We start from the raw sequence: 18398 nt of genomic DNA, 5'->3' as shown, positions 1-18398 counted from the left end.
TGAACTGGGTGGCCTACTTTATATGAAATGAAAGCCCATTGAATTATTCTTCCAACGATACTAATTTCACCCAAATCCAATATTGGAGCAAAGAGTTATGGTCGATCTACTTTAGCTTATCAAAACAGTCCACCAAAGGACAGATTTGACATTATTTAAATTTTAAAGGCATTTTGGTCATTTCCTATTATATTATGGACGGGAATATGTGTATATATACATGTATATGAGTTAAAAAACTCATTTTCATCATCAATCATTTAGAAAGAACAAACCCTAGCCAAATTTCACCTTTAAATTACTTTTGATTCAACCATAGAAATTTCAAAGTAATCCGATAACTGTATTTGTCATCTCGAGAGCTTCGAACAGCACCTATTATTTATGCAAAAAGGATTGCATAATCAAGAGGTGAATTGTAAGGTATGAATATTGTTTGCCTTTGATCTTTTTCATATGTATATATGTGATAGAGGATTATATGTATTGGTTTTTATTGAAAGGTGATGAAAATAGGGTTATGAACTATTTTGCATGGTTTGGTTGTATTGAATTATGGAAGGTGAATATGGTAATTGAGTTATGGAAGGTGGATATGGTGATACACTATTGAATTAATGATTATTTATGTCTATGGCTCAATTTGGTTTAATGGATTGGTTGGAAGGATAAATGAATCCAAACTTGGTATTGAAGGATGTTATATGAATATGCATGGCATGTGAATGTAATTGGAGTATAAGAGGGTTAAAGTGACACCCTTTATTGTGTAATTAAGGCTTACTACTTAACCACTAGTTTGGCAAATTCAAATAATTGAATTGTGACGTTTGGTTGCTAATACTAGATTGCTATATATGTTCATTGTAGATAAGTAATCCGAAAAGATGGGAAGTCCATTTGGGACTAGTATTGAAGGTTGACAGTCAGGTATGTAAAGCATACTCTATACCATATCTTTGGCATAAAAGTGAACAATTGTTCTATTAATAAAGTTTCCAAAGTTATTCAGTAACATGTGATCCATAATGGTTTTGTATGATGTCCTACGTTACCAATGAACTTGTTTCCACCCTATAAGATGTCAAGACATTCCAATGCTTACTTGTTTTTCAAATCTTACATGTTTATTGCACTAATGAATGTCAGAAGGTATCCGGTTACTCAAACAAGATCCATGTGCTATTAATGACTCCAAAACATTTCATTGATATACCAATAAGTTCCTACTTCATTGTTATGGCATTGATGACTCCAAAACACTTCATTGATGTGCCAATGAGTTCTTACTTCATTGTTATTGCATTGATGGTCTATTTATATGTCTCTTATTGATGTATCATTGTTCCAAAGTATCAAAAATGCGGTGGCGACCGAAATAACAATCTTAAAGATTAATTAAACTAAGTGATGAAAGTTCTCTCTTATCGGGTGGTATCCTAGGGGCATAAGCCTATCATGGGTCGATCCCTATTTATGTGTTTATGGGTGGTATCCCAGGGGCATAAGCCTATCATGGGTCGATCCCAGTTGATATGTACTACAGGCAGCCTAATAGTCACAGTACAATACAGTAATGATTACAAAGATGATAAGAACGAAGGTAACGTGATTGAATAAATACAATGTATAGGTTGTCACAAGTTCTAGTAAGTGTGGTCCAGTCCTATTACGATTTATTCACTTGTTTTTTATTTCTATTGAGCTCCTATATCATATGTGATTATCTACAGCTTTACATACTCAGTACATATTTCGTACTGACGTCCCCCACGGGGGACCTACATTTCATGCTGCAGGCACAGGTACCTCAGCTCATACACCACACAAGTAGGAGCCAGGATATCCAGTTGCTTTTGGTGAGCTCTAGTTTGCTTCGGGGCTTTTCGTGTCATATCCAATCACTTTTGGTATTGTATAGAAGTTAGCTTTATGGCGGGGTATGTCCCGACCTTAGTTAAACTCTGTGTATTGTCTAGAGGCTTTGTAGACCTAATGTATAGTCAAGGTGGTATTTTGTTAATAGACGTGATAGCTCTAACAGCCAAGTATTGTATATACATATATATATGTGTGCTCGATCTTATACAAGTGATTATTTTCTTTTATATACGACATGATGCTATTCAAATTTCGGGTTGTCATAGAGGTATGCATGGGAAGTATAAGGTTATGAGTTGGTTCTCCTGGGCCTCCTCGGTTACAGGTGCCAGTCCGCCCCAATAGAATTTGAGGCGTGATAGTATTGGTATGATTAGTGAGGTAGGATGAAATGCATGGGTTCATATGCATACATAATAATAACTAAATAACATATGTATGACTACGTAAGAGTACATGCATAAATATATAGATTGTAACTGAGATTGTGCAAATACTGATTACTGAATCTGAATACTGATAACCGATATTTGAGTATATGAATACTGTATTACTTATTATCTGAATGACTGTATCTAACAGTTCTGAATATTGTGTAACCATACTGAGTTTCGTACTGAGCTGAGTGACTATGTATGATAGTCCTGAATCTGTAGAACTAAACTGAGTTCTATTCTAAGACTGAGACTGGAACTAAGACGGTGGGAGATAATCATCTAACTGAAATCCCCCTCTTTAAACTGATTGGGGTCTAACCTGTAACCCCAGTTGGAAGGGTGTCAATATCGTGCCACGGGTAAGGACAAATCGTGAGTTAATCCTATCTGACAGAAAGCTCTTCCGTCAAACCTCGCTGGTAGGATAACTCAAACGAGATATATCAAACCTTATATATCTGGTAGAAAGATATCTCAACCTACGCTGGCTATGTAGTTCTGTAACACAGGAATTGCTACTAAGGGTTAAACCCTCTGCTGGCAGGAATGCCCCCATCCCTAGGTTAACTCGGTGCTGAATCCTACTCCTAATTGGATAGACACTGAATTGATTTCTATTTTATACTAGGTTGGACTGAGTTGTTACTGATATTGTTGTTTAATTGAACCTAATATGGTACACTGAGTTTTGTTGACTGACGGAAACTACTAAATTTTGTTAGTTGATTGAATTTACTGAGGTCTGGACAGAGTACTGAACTAGACTGGAAGAATATTGAGTCTACTGAGTTTTTCCTGAGTTTCATAACTGACTGATATTAATACTAATAGTGACATAACTACAATGTACTATGACTGACCATGGCTCTAAACAATTAGCTAAATTGTCGGGTACAACTAGCCCCAGGACTCATAGCACAAAATAAAAGACATGGCATAAACTTGAAACATGTAAACTAAGCATTTGATCATTCTTCATTCATTGGGGCATTTTAACAAACACTTGCATTTCATGAACTTAAACATATGCTAACATGATATAACTTTACTATTCAACTCATATATTTAATTCATCAATCACTTGAAAGGCATAAATTATGCACATCGTACTAATCAATATGTGAGCACACAATTTCAATATTAAATTCACCATTTGAAGGCTTTCGCATGATTTCACATGGTAACACATATAAATCAATTAACCCCACATAAAATTGATCATGAAACATGGATTTGAAACCCAATTAATCATTTTAAACATGGACATTATAAAACCCAACATGGAATTCATATACTTGAGGTCTAAAAATAGTTTCTTGGACTCCAAGGGTGGAAGGGACCCTTGGATGAACACTTCGCATACCTTAGTTAAGGAATTTCTAAAACTTGATGGTGGAATCTTGAGTTCTTGATTTGAAATTGAATCTTTTAGGATTTTATTCTTGAGCAATTTTGAGAAAAAATGACTTTAATTGATCTATAAGGTGATAAATTTTATGTTTTAGGGACTGAAGGTTGAGGCAAAAAGGCCCAAATACCCCCAAGGACGCGGTTTTTTAATGACTGAAAACTACAACATCGACGCACAGACCGACGTGCCGCATCATTGGTAGCGACGTGATACCTAATGCATCGCGTCGAGTCCTCGTCGACTCACTAAAAATTGATGCTGGGAGTTGGGAAAAATATTTATCAACGCGATAGTCGATGCGGCGCGTGAAGATCGCGTTGATCCACTGTTTTAGGATTCCAAAGGAGCTTCAAACAAAGTCCAAAAAATCCAAAACTTGTCTGGAAACACCTACGAACATTCCTGATAATGAATCAACCTAAATATTCACCTATAAAGGACGTAAAGACCTTGAAATAAGATCGTCAAATTTCGAAGGCTAGAATGACACCAAGTCTGAATACTTAGCTAGAATATTCTAAGTCTAGGACCCCTTAACAAGCTTAGAGGATTGAATTAATCTAAAGATTTTGCGGGGTCTTACAATCAATCACCAAGATTCCAACTTTGCAGGTCCGTGATTTGATTCGATAGAATCATTACCCATAGTAACATTTTTATCTTAAAAAGTGACTACAGATAACGACTTTAATGTCAAAAATTCTGACACCACAGAGTTAGAGTTGATTTGATAGATCGTTACTTGAAGTAACATTTTAAAGGTAAAACGTAATTGGTAGTAACTAATTTAACGATGTACAAAGATTCTGATGTGGCAAAGTTGCAAAGTCTCATTACTCACAGTAATGTTTTATGTCGAAAACGTTACTGATAGTAATGTTTTATGTAAAAAAACGTTACTGACAGTAACGATTCCTATTTTAACGTCATCCATAACTCTTTTTGGTCTGTTAACTTTTTTTAAAGTATTATACGTTTTTGGGAACCACGTTTATACTAGTTTGGTAAAGTTTTAAAAAATATATTATTTTGTTGAATTGATTTTAAAAATGACTTATTTTGGTTCTGAGATCCATACCTACAAAGCTTGACATTTGACAACAAAGTTCAAATATTGAAAACTTCTTTTTTTTCTTGAGGAAAAAATGCCTGAAATTAATAGAGTTCCAAAGACTGGCGTAAATATCTATGCTTCACATATACATAGCCCACGACATAGGGAAAACCATTGCCATGCATGAGAATTTGGAAAATTGAGGTGTCATTTTTAAGTTCATTATTAGATTATTTTAGACCTGTTACTATCAAATCCCTGTAAGAGTTATGAGCCTGATCGACTACTTACTACTCTCCCGTCTATCTTTATTCGTCCATGTTTAGCTTGACACTAACACACCTCTTAAAAAATACTAATAAATAAAAGGATAATTTTAGTATATCTCATATTAATTATAAGTCATTTTAAGTGTTGAGAAATGAATAACATTTAATAAAAAGAGTAAAAATAAACACAAAATGATAACTTATCATTTTATTTTCAAAGTGAAAAAGTAAAATTTTTGAACTATTTTTAATATACTGGACAAATAATTAAAAATGGACAGAGGGAGATCTTTCTCCATCCCAAAACAATAATTTTCATTAAAATGTCACTTATTTTTTTGACAAAAAGAGTACGTGCGAAACTGCAATGCCTAAAAATCAAAATTGATGGAAAATATAGTAGATCGCAAGACACATCCACTTTGATGGAAAATATGTTCATTAAACACAATTTGACTGCTCCAACCGATTAGAGATACGTGCATCTAAATCTTCGGGACTCTTTGATATGAAAAATTAAACCAATAAAAATTTAAAATTACATATCAGCAAAAAAGGAGAAAATAATTGGCATGTTAGAAATTTTAAAGAAGGCAGAAAGAGAACATTTTCCTATAATGAAGAACTCTAGTCTTCTCCTATAATTGAGGCCAACAAGTTTCTTTATGTTTTTGTTTTAACATTCTCATTTTCTCAGAGAAACGCTAAGGGTAGTTGTTGATTAGAAAATAAATTATTTATGTAGTACAATCAACATTATTAGTACTATGTGGTAGTATTTTAGATGTAATGCATAAAATTCAACACATTGAGTACGTAGCAGAGTGTTTGATTATCGGTCTAATTATAATTAAGCATATTTAATACATGCATAGGTTATAAGTGAATCTCTGTATAATTTTAGAAAGGGTAGAAGATGAAATAACTAATACATGAATAACTAAGTCATGCATTACTAATACCCACATGACATACTCTAACCGGCAATCAAATATCAGAGCCTTAAAATCCAATGGTAGACCTAGGATTTAAGGATAGTGGGTGCTTAAAAATTTTAAAAAATAAAAAAATAAACATTAAAGTCAACTTAAATGCCAATGCAACCAACCAACTTTTGTTTTAGTGGGTGCTTTTATATATATATACCTATTTTTGTATATTTTTATATAAGTTTACCTATTCTGCGTCGAGTTTAGTGGGTGCCGGAGCACCCAACAAACATATGTAGGTCCGCCCCTATTAAAATCTTATAGAAAAATGACAACGACAACATACCCCATGTAGTCCCACAAGTGGGGTTTGAGGAGCGGGTGGGGGTAACCTGGGAATAATTGGTAGAGAAGGCACCTTCCAAAACTAATTTGCCAAATACCCACTTAATTTTTTTTTTGATTTATTTTTTAGGTTTAGGGTGTAAAAAGTGGAAAAAAGTGGAAAAAGTGTAGCCCACAAGTGGGCCAAGGGACTAATTCATTATTTTTACAACTTTACAAATTTAATATAATACACCGAACACCCTCCACTTATTTTAATATAAAAGAAAAACCTCTCTCTCTCCTCTTCAATTCCCAACTCCTGCTTTTGAACTATTTCTCCCAAAAATGTCATTTTCGTTTCGTCTTCTTCTCCAGCTGCTAAGGGGTCATTGTTTCTTCACAAGGTTAGTTAAAATCAAGTTTTGATTATTTCTAGATCCAATTTAAATAGCTTTTTTTGCTAATCGATTCGTAGTAATGTAGGAAAAAAATATTTTAAATTTGGTGTTTTGGTTTAGTTGTGGTTTTTTTTTTGCAACGAACTGTTACATGGTGGAATAATTATTGTTTGAAGAGTTATTTTGGCATTTTGATTTGAACAACGACATGTTTCTGTTCGTAGACCCGTGGACTATGAAATGAGAAAGCCCTAGATTGAAATTAATTTTCAGACGTATCAAATTCTTTTAAAACATGATTGCTAAAATAGTGATAATTGAAATATTAATAGCTAATTAGTTTTATTAGGTTCACTAGTTTGATTTTTAGCAATTGTTGTGTTTTGATATTGAATATTGGATTTTGGTTCAGTTATTATATGTTTGTGTAGTGAACTGTTTAATGGTGGGGTGTTTGTTAATTTTTTGGGGGTTTTCATTTGAGCATTGAGTTATTTCTGTTGATAGACTTGTGGTCTATGTACTGAAAATGGGAGATTTGTTCTTCAGGTGTGGATTGTGTTGAAAATGGATAAAAAAACATCAGTCCTAAATGGAAAGCGGATACTGCTGGTAGCAGTAGAAAAATAAGAGTTGAGACAGTTGGAAATGTCTCAAAAAGAAAGAAAATTAAAGAGTCGGTGTCCAAATCAGATTCAAAGTTAAAGGAGATAAGCAACTACGTCGATTCTAGTGAAGATGTTACCAAGCAGAGTGTTAGTTGTGACAGTGAAGAGAGAAAGGGAATGGGAGAAATAGTGATGATGGGGATAATAATTCCTTTTCTATGTCATATCTTTCAAGTTGTATTTCTGTGGAGTGGTATGACCTTTGAACGATAATTGACGAGGTCGGATATTTTCCAAAAAAGATATCGATCAGATCAAGAATGGTTGTTTATCAAGAATTTAAGCAAGTTTTTATCGACCAAGAATTGAAGAAAAGATTCAAGCGGTCCTGTTTTGGACACCTGAGACACCTGCCGGAACATCTCAAGTTCAATAGGTAGTTGGTCCATTATTTGTTATTACAACGCTTCAAGAACGATAAGATGCATCATGAGATGTAGTTCTTCACTAACAACAAGCCTTCCTGTTTTGGATTGAAAGAGTTTTGTTTGATCACGGGGCTGAACTGCCCATCATACCCTAGTGAATCAAAAATGAAGAAGGTGTTAGCAAAGGAGAACAATTTTTGTTTTAAGGTGATGAAAAGCAAAAACATCACGATGGCCAACTTGTTACACCTGATAAGAGGGAATAAGTTGAATGAGGACCAGAAGTTCAAGTGCTGTCTACTATGGTTCTTGCACACTATGTTGCTTGCCAAAGATTCGACGAAGGTTGTCGACACAAAACTGATTCAAATGGTCGATTCTTTGAGTTTCTTCGAGAAGTATCCGTGGGGAAAAGAGACATTTCAACTGACCATGGACTATCTAAAAAGGAAAAGTGACCCGAAGAAGTAGAAGGAAGTATTTGATGAGAAGCAGAAGGCATCCTATGCTCTATTCGGATTTCCTTAGGCATTTATGGTATCTACCATAAACCCTTTAGTGAGTTTATCGTAGATTCTCATTTTATTTATACTCTGTCATAGACTCAGATTTATTTTTTTCACTGTTGTACTGCTTATAGATTTGGATCTAAGAGGTTTTTCCTCATCTTGGAGAATTTACTGGAAAATCAATGGATGAGCCCTTTCTCATTCCCTGCATCCTCAGATGGAACATTACAAAAAGTGACAAGATAATCGAAGGCGACTCATTCAAGTATAAAGGAAAAGTTACCGAGTTATGAACTAATTTTCTAATATTACCGTTGTATCGAATGTTATGTAATCGTTAATTGATAGTTTGTAGAACGTGCACCCATGCATCATCCCTACTATTCGTGAGACAAAAATGGATTACATGATTACATTTGAGCCATATATGTATGAGGTAAAGAATAACGTCCTTGATGGATTGAAGAAAGAGTTAGAAGGGGTGATTGTCCTTACTTTAAATGAGGACAGTGATGATGACGGAGATTTGGGTGGTAACCCCGTTGGAGTACGCGTTGGTGATGATAATTCTCCGAGCACCTCCAAAGATGCAATGGGAAACTTATCCCCTAGGGATCTTCATAAGCGTGTTGCTACGCTTGAGGAAGGAGTGTTGGATATTGCTGCCTATATTAGAGAAAAAAGAATGAAGAAAAAAAAAAGGATGAGCGGCAATACGAGCGAGGTAACTTCATTCAATAATTGATGTTGTTAATGAATTGTTATCTTTAAATATCAGTAAAAATTTGTAATATGATGATACAGTGCATGTGGACCGTCATGAATTGGAGAGAAATGAAGAAGGAGAAAAAAAGAGCAAAATAGATGAGTTAGCCTCTGTTATAACAGAAGAAGAAAAAAAAAAGGATGAAGAAGAAGAAATGGAAGAAGATAAGAGCCAAGAAGAAGGTGGAAAAGTAGCAGCTATGGAAGCAAAAGAAGAAGCGGCAATAGATGAACAAGAATGCAAGGAAAAAGAAAAAATTGATGAAAAAGAAGCTGACAAAGATGACAAAGAAGAAGTTGAGAAAGAAGTAGCAGGTGAACGAAAAGAAGAAGTTGAGGAAGAAACAGCTACTGTAGGTGAAGAAAAATAAGAAGGTGTGGAAGAAAAGGAAACTGAAAAAGCACCAGCTGCAGCAGATGCTGAAAAAGAAGGAGAAGAAGGTGAGAATGAAGAAGCAGTTGCAGCTGTTGAGAAAAAGCAATTGAAGCTGACCAAAAAGATGTGATCATGGACATTGTTGATGAAATCAACAGTAACACTTGTGTTGATGAGGAACTTAGGGTAAAAAATATTTGAATCCTAAGTCGTTTAATGTGTTGTTGAATGATGAGTTATTAGGATATGACAATTTTGTTTATTTTACAAATATGAAGGTTGAAGGATCTGGTGGTAGGATATGACGATTATTCTTTTATTTTATGAAACTTCTTATGATTCTGCATTGAATATGTTTCTATCAAACTGCTTTATGGCATGAAATTTGAATATGAAGGGTATGGTCATAGTTGGTACAGTGTATACTTGATATCATAGAATGTATACTTAATATTTCATATACCGTATGCATAGTGTATCATTACCCTGCTGGTCGAATTTAAGTTGGCGTGTTGTTTAATCGACTATGATTCTATCAAAAATAGTATTAACATTACAGAAAAATATAACTGTTATTAGTTCTTCAATATCACTACATCCATGTTACACTTTTCCAAAGAACGAATACTAGCATTTAGCACATAACATTATTTTTAGGACATTCTCCCTTTCTTTGGCCAAAATCAATTTTTGTTTTAGTTGATCCCTCTCTATTTGGGTGTCATGTAGCAATAGTTTAAAGTGATCCCTCTATTCTTCGGCTTCTTTGAATAAAGTCATGAGAAAATCTTTATTTTCTTCGCATTGTTGGAGCCTTTGTAGTATATTAAATTTTGTCAAGCCTTGAAAATTTGATGTCTCCAGTCCCGAACGAAACCTTGATAGACTGGTTGGAGGTGATAGCTCATCAAGCCATTTAACAAACGAGCATGTGTCATTATCCTAGGAAAATAAATAATAATTACAAAATGACTAACTTAACTTTTAAATAAAAAAACACACCTCACCTTCGTAATTGTACAATTATAAAATTTGCGACCTGGATTTGAATCTGTGCGTGACGTCCTTAAGACAACCGTATTCCCATAATGATAAATTAGAGCATTTTTAGAATTGGATGTTTGAGATGTTTGCGACATTGTAGAATTTTTAAAAACAAACAAAGTGAATGAAATAAATAATGAGGGATGGACATCTTATATATGAAGTAAAAACGAAGTGCTAACACTGATGGCTGACAAAAGTAGCCGTTTATTACCATTGGAAAAGTAATTTTTCTTTTTTGAACTGATGGTGACACTTAATAGACCGTTGTAGAACATGACCTATGTCAGCTATCGATTAGTCTGGTCTATCGTAGACTTATACCTTTAGTAGTGCATCGATTGATATCCTGATTATGCGTAGACTACGGTGATCTATGTACACTTCTAAAGACCATCACTTGGATGTAGTTAAAAATGAATAAGTAAATTAAAAATGATTTAAATAGCTAATCACATTTTAAGGTTGGTGAAAGAAAATAATTAAATTAAAAATGATTTAAATAGACAATCACATATTTTGGGGCTGGTGGAAGAAAGTAATTTAATTAAAAAAGATTTAAATAGATAATCTTGGAGTGGTGGTGACACTTAATAGACCGTCATAGATCATGACCTATGTCAGTCATCGATTAGTCTGGTCTACCGGAGACTTATACCTTTAGTAGTGCATCGATTGATATCATGATTTTGCGTAGACCACGGTGATCTATGTACACTGTTATAGACCATCACTTGGATGTAGTTAAAAATGAATAAACAAATTAAAAATAAATGTAGTGTGGATTTCTACACATGTCAAGGAATGTAAACAAGTCACATAATCATATTAGAGCTTAAACAAATTAGGGGGGTGAATTAAGGAGTATGGATGGGTAGTGGTTGAATGTTCAATATCATAAGAGTAATATTTGTCAAAGCATAAGTATGTTTTGAGGATATGTATTGTATTTGATGACTACATATTCCACATACTCCTTCTATTACCACCCCTAAATCAAAAGAGTGTGTGGAATTAATAGTGGTAGAACAATCATCATCCTCAATACATACTTGTGCTTTGACAGATATTACTCTTAGGATATTGAACATTCAACCACTACCCATTCACACACTTCTTAATTCATCCCCCCCCCCCCCCCCCCCAAATTTGTTTAAGCTTTAATATGATTATGTGACTTGTTTACACTCCTTCACATGTGTAGAAATCCACACTATATTTATTTTCAATTTATTTATTCATTTGTTAACTACATCCAAGTGATGGTCTATAATAGTGTACATAGATCACCGTGGTCTATGCATAATCATGATATCAATCAATGCACTACTAAAGGTGTAAGTCTACGGTAAACCAAACTAATTGATGGCTGACATAGGTCATGATCTACGACGGTCTATTAAGTGTCACCACCACTCCAAGATTATCTATTTAAATCTTTTTTAATTAAATTACTTTCTTCCACCAGCCCCAAAACATGTGATTATCTATTTAAATTATTTTTAATTTAATTATTTTTCTTCTACCAGCCCTAAAACATATGATTATTCATTTAAATCATCTTATATTTAATTATTTTACTCCACCAGCCCCAAAATATATAATTATCTATTTAAATTTATTTTTAATTTAATTATTTTCTTCCACATGTCCCAAAACGTGTGATTATCTATTTAAATTATTTTTAATTTAATTACTTTCTTCCATCAGCCACAAAACACATAATAATCTATTTAAATCTTTTTTAATTAAATTATTTTTTAATAATCTGTTATTATTTGTTTTAATTTAACCGATAACCCATCAATTTACATAGTCTACGATCGACTAATGTGTGAAGTCGAGGAAATACTGTGTATACAATCGACGATAGACTATATATTAACTGTTACTCTCAGGAAATTAGTCAAGCTACAGTACTGTAAATTGAACAAGGTATACATATTTGATTCGAGTTTTTATCTGTACAGAAGAATAACCGCCACATACAAAAAATAAGGGATCAGAACAAAGATGGTAAACATAATGTAAAAACAAACTGAAACATACTTATATTAAACTTGTTCATTGCATTACATAATAATATTTACAGTAAAAAGGGAAAAATAGAAGAAGTTTTCTTCTAACAAAATCCTACAAAGAAAGTTTCTTCAGCAATGAACTAACCAAAAAAAGTTAAAAATATTAACTAAAATAAAAAAGTAAACAAAATTATGGGGATGGTGGGGGGTGATGTAGTCATTGCTGTCCATTCCAAGACGCTCCAGAATTGCTCGAAGGAAGCGAGCAATTCGTCGAAGCTCACTCTCCAAGTACCGTCGATGTTTTCCCAGGATGTAGAAAAGACGGTCAAAGTTATTTCAAAGCAATAGCAGATCATATGTTCGAGGTGGAACTCATCTGATTGGGCGAAGGAGAATTCTGCAACCAGGCATGATTTCAGTTTTTGGTGAAGAAGAAGAAGAAGAAGAAGAAGAAGAGGGTTTTTGATATTTTCGGTTTATGGACAAGTGAAGGGTTACATAGAAAGAGGGATTGTACTTATAGACCTATAGATGGAGTCTGTTCATATATCCACACTATGGTAGGTCGACGTGTGTGAGAAGAGAAAATACTTCGTTTGCGTATACTAGCAGTTTTTCTCGTGAACAGATATTTTGTACAGCTTTTTATTAAATGGGAATGGAAAACAAGGGAAACAATGATTCATTTCATTGCTTGGAGAGATAAGGTAGGAAAATGACCAAGATAGCGTGTAAGATGACCAATAATATAACCAATATATAATATTTTGTAGACCTTGGGAAATATACACCATAGACATTACATAGTCTATCGTAGACAATGATTTAAGTCTATTACAACTAAAGGTTAAAATCTACAAAAATGCACATTTAGCGATCAAAATAGTAGCTATACAACTGAAGCTAAAAAAAAAGCCTATCTATGATTTGATGGCCATTCTACACGTGGTTCTTTTGTGCCCGGATTTCTTATATTTTGAACACTTATTCCTCCTTTTGGACTTGAGTGTCTCACCGACGCCCTTAGTGTGTTTGAATTTCTTCCTTCAGATTTTGGGATCGTAAGGGGAGAAATTTTAGTGTCTAGCAATTCTCGTGGCACAGTTCATTCGGCATCCGGAGGGACAACGTTAATTGCTTTCGAGTATGCGAGAAGGTAACTTTCAGCTTCATAAATTAGTGAAGAGTAGTCGTAGATGAAGTTATCATAACCTTCGCCATCATCATACTTTTCTTGCAAAGCTGCCATAACATGTTCACACGGCATTTTCACTAAGTCAAATTTCCGACAAGAACAAATCCTCTCCAAGAGTTTAACCTTAGAAGTAACGTCATTGACGAACACCGTATACTGGTCGAGAACCCCATTTAGATTACTCACATACAAGGAATAGCTTGCACTCTTATTATCCCTTAGGATCCTTTTCGCATAAGGCACAAATATGTTCTCTTTACCATCGACAAAGGCATGCCACTCCCTAAACTTTTCACCAAATTTTCTAGCAATTGAATTGAATATGTACGACATGGGTACTCCCGTTCATCCATCAAAATTGAGTTGAGCGACTCGCAATGTTAGTGGTCATCACGTCGTACCTATTTTCTAGAAAGTGTGCTCTACTCCATTTTTCAAAACCAAGCACATTTTCAAGGACATGTGCTACCTCGGGGCAATTACTTTTCAATTCTGCAAAATTATCGCTAAAATCATCAAAGGAATAAGCCTTTGTCATAGCATAGAATAGATAAAGATGTTCTCCGTAATGTTGATTTATGCAAAGATTTTCAGCGAGGTGCCTCATGTAAAGTCCGTGATGTGCACGACTGTATACATGGGAGAAGGCATTGGTGATGCTAATGTGCCTATCGGAGATGACACATAGATCCGGTTCATCTTCTACGATAGACTTTAGCTTCTGGAAGAAGAAGGTCTAAGAAGCATCATTCTCTTTATCGACGACACAAAAGACAATCGAAAAGATATGATTTTTAGTATTTTATGCAACGGCACTCTGCAGAACTCCCTCGTACTTGCCATACAAATGTGTGCCATCAACGGCAATTACCTTTATCATATGGGCATTTCCCCATATGCAAGCTCTGAATGCTAAAAAGTAGTAAATGAATGATCCATCCATCCTATTTACCATGATAGAGTAAGAAGACCCGAGATTCAATAACTCCACCATGTGGAAAAAAGCCGGCAAGCAAGCATATCCGTGCTTCGATGTCCGCGAATGATGTTTTTTGCAATTACACTTCCTTTCCAACACATTCAATAGCTTGCGTTGCAACGCAACTCCTTAAACACAGTCCTTTGAATTTCTCTTATGGTTGGACTCTTACCATCCCGAAAATGATTTACGCATACTGAAGCAATTAATTCGGATGAGACTTTTTTTTCCTGTGGGTGGCGTGTTCAACACCGCACGTGTGCAACCCAACATACTTGTATATGCAAAATCTATCCAAGGTGCCATACAATTTTCCCCGCAACAACCAGCCACAACCATGAGATAAGCATTTCATCTTAATCAATTTCGTGCAGCTCTTCTCCATATAATAATCAAAAGACTACCTCGTCGCTGCTGCATCTAGTAGCATTTTTATCTCTTTTTTATCAGTGAATGTTTGATCACAATAGAAATTGGTTTCGTCAGAGAAGAAAGTCTTGGTTGTGATGTCGTTCCACGGTCTTCTTCATCATCTTGCGAGCTCGATGAAAAGTCTTCCAGATGCATAGAATCATCTTCCATATTAATTGGATGATCGCCACCGTTCTCATAATTATTCAAATCATCATCTATCAAATCATCGTCGACTGCTGGGCACCGCGGTAGGGGTATTAATGAGTTCAACGGTCCTTCAAAGGACTTCTTAACCATATTTATCCTCAAAATAGGCCTAAAGCCATTTACATTAGCATCCATTATGTACGTCAGTACACGTACATCGCTATTTATGATCGTAGGATTCACCTTTTCCCTTGAATACATTAGATAACTAATAACTACGTCGCTCAGCGCGCAATCTAGATTTTTGCTCTGCATTACGCTTGCAATGAATTCATCGTACGAACTGTTGCGACAAATAGGAATGAAAATTGTCACCTTGGTAAATGATCTTCATTTTCAACATTTGGGAGTCTCCACCCATTCTTCCATGAAATCACCAGAAATCAAAATAAATTCGGCAATAGACATCGTAGAATTAAGTTTTGATCGACGGTAGATTATGCTTACGGTCTATGTCGGGTTGTATGAACAGTCTATGACTGACGATGATAGGTCAATGGTTGCGCAGATGTCCGTACAAAAACTTGAAATTATAAATATTGCTTCTAATCAATGATTGTTGGGTTTATGGAATATATAAATGAACTTGGAGTCGCTAAGGTGTTGTAATGCACTTTCTAAAGTGGTTTTGAATAATGTGAATGATTTAAAGCTTTTTAACAATGGTAGAAAAATGTGTTTGAGAAGATAGGAAATAAATGGGGTAACAATGGATGCAATGGACAAGCTTATGATGTTTGTGGACTGATTTACAGCTGATCAGCGGAAAATAACGGTGGAAAAGTGGCTGAAATCATAGCTTTTTGGAGGAAAAAATAACCACTTTCTAATTTTAGCTTTTGAATTTTTTTTTAATATTTTTGGAAAAAACTAGATATTTTTGTATATATAATGGTGGATGATGGAGTGAGTTGAAGTGTATTATTAAAAACTTGTGGGTGAATTTATTAAGTTGAAAGTATTGGGTTAAAGTAAATTATTATAAAAGTTGGGGCTAAAATTGTTAAGTTGAAAAAGTTGGTGGTGAGGTGGAATTATGTGGGTATTTGACCAATTTTTTAAAACTTTTAAGTATTTGACAAAATAGTTTTGAAAAAGAGGTGTTTTGGCATACTTGCCTGGGTAACCTTACCCCCGAAGGTAGAAAGATTATTTTTCACAAATTTTTGGTTCAAATAAAAATATCACAATCAAGTATCTTAAGGTTGTTTTCAAAGACTATCGGTTCCTTTTCCTTTTCCTTATCCCTTTTTCCTCTACATATTTTGGGGCGCCTAATTTTGTTTTCTTTGTATTGTTATGGCAATTCAAGTTTTGTGTAAAACTTTGTCAATTTTTAAATCTACTGCTATAATATTTGCTGACCAAAATCTCCCTCCTCTGATCATCTTCTTCACCACAAAATGTTAAATTCATATTTTCGTATCAAATTCCACCAAAACAACGATAGTCAAATGAATACAACTACAATAGTACTTCAACAAAAAATACTAACAGAAATAGCAAAAAATATTTCTCATTAGGTCAAGGTTTCTGTCCCATGAGTAGATTCTTGATTCAATAGTAGAATTATTGGATCCTTATTAATTCGTGGGAGGATTAGTCATGTAAAAAGAGAAATTCATACAAGCCAATGAATCTCTTTTCATTAAAAATAATTGAATTCATCAAATTCATGTATTTATGATTTATGAGACGGTTTGATACTCTTAAAAAGTGTTCTATTTGCTCCTAGTTCCTTATGATACAAGCCAAACCCAAACTAAAGAGCTAAAAGGAATCTTGTAACTTTCCATTTTCTCCCTACCAAAATTTTTATCACTTAATAAAAAAAAAAAAACTATAGATGTTGCTGCCCAGGATCGAATTGGGAACCTTTAGTGTGTAAGACTAACGTGATAACCACTACAACACAGCAACTCCGTATATTTTCGTCTTAAGCCCTCTTAAAAATCAACATATAAAGTATAGAATATGAAGTTTTTCATTGTCCGCACGAATAATTTCATGACTCGAAACTATACTGGTAGCTGATATTCGATTTTTGCAAACATCTTAATTTCATTTCTATTATTTAAGTGGAATTCCTTGCTTTACTACATGAATTACAGTTGACCAAGGAATTAAACATCATATGCAGATTGAATCCAACTTAGAATTATATTAGGTTCTATATTCAACGAAGCAAATAATAAATATGCACATATTCTTACTAAAATCATCTATCCGAATGAGCAATCTTTTCATGAACATAAATCTTTGCCTGCTAGGTAAAAAATATAAAAAAATTTAACTTCTATCTCGATAAAACATATATTTCATTTACTATGAAATTCGTAAGTGGAGTAGGTCAATGCTAGACAACGATCTTGGAAGGCCACATGCATTGTCTAACTATGGATCTACTAGCTATCATCCTTCTAAGTTTTATACAACCATTAATGATAATAATTCTTCAAATCAAATACCAAGAAGATATATATATATATATATATATATATATATATATATATATATATATATATAAAGGAGAACCATAGAAGAGGTGACGTGGCACCTCTCTATGGCCTCCATTTATATTTATTTTTTTTGTATTTTTTTTGAATTTTTTCTTTCATTTTTTGTATTTATTATTTACATTTCATAAGTTATAAAAAACATAAAAACTTCTATCACATTTATTTAATTATATTGCAAAGGTTACCAAAAAAACCTTCATTTATTTGTATTCTCCATTTAAAAACATGTCTCTTGAACTCCCTTCTTTATAGTTAAACTAATCTATAAATAACAATCATGAAGCGTTGGATGTACATTTCTATTCTTCTTCCTTCTTGTTTGATTCCTATTCTTGATCTCTTCTAAATTTTGATTCAAGTTAGAAGTAGGAAATTTTTTTCTTTTTTATTGTTGTTTAAGTTAAATTTTTCATTTACAATGTAATACAATGTTCATGTGTGAAAGAATATTTGTAAGTTATTGAAATTTTTATATTGATATGCAGTTTGAGATATTTTACTTCATGCAAAATATAGCACTCTATTACATCTGAAATTTAAAAATGGAGAAAACGAAAAAAAAAGGTCAAACAAAGAGATATTTCATGTAGTTTTATTAGAGTTTGTTTATAGTATGGTATAATT

The 18398-nt window shown here is 33.8% G+C and overlaps 1 non-coding gene across 1 annotated transcript; it reads right to left on the bottom strand.

Annotated features, from left to right (window-relative positions):
• Window positions 1–17102: 17102 nt before the first annotated feature.
• Window positions 17103–17175, bottom strand: TRNAV-UAC. Its single transcript has one exon. It is a non-coding gene; the product is annotated as a tRNA-Val (tRNA).
• Between the last annotated feature and the right edge of the window lie 1223 nt (window positions 17176–18398).

This window comes from Capsicum annuum, chromosome 10 (assembly GCF_002878395.1).
Source record: "Capsicum annuum cultivar UCD-10X-F1 chromosome 10, UCD10Xv1.1, whole genome shotgun sequence".
NCBI classification, from domain to species: domain Eukaryota; kingdom Viridiplantae; phylum Streptophyta; class Magnoliopsida; order Solanales; family Solanaceae; genus Capsicum; species Capsicum annuum.
The sequence above is the reverse complement of the archived record's forward strand: the minus strand, read 5'-3'. Positions and strand labels throughout refer to the sequence as shown.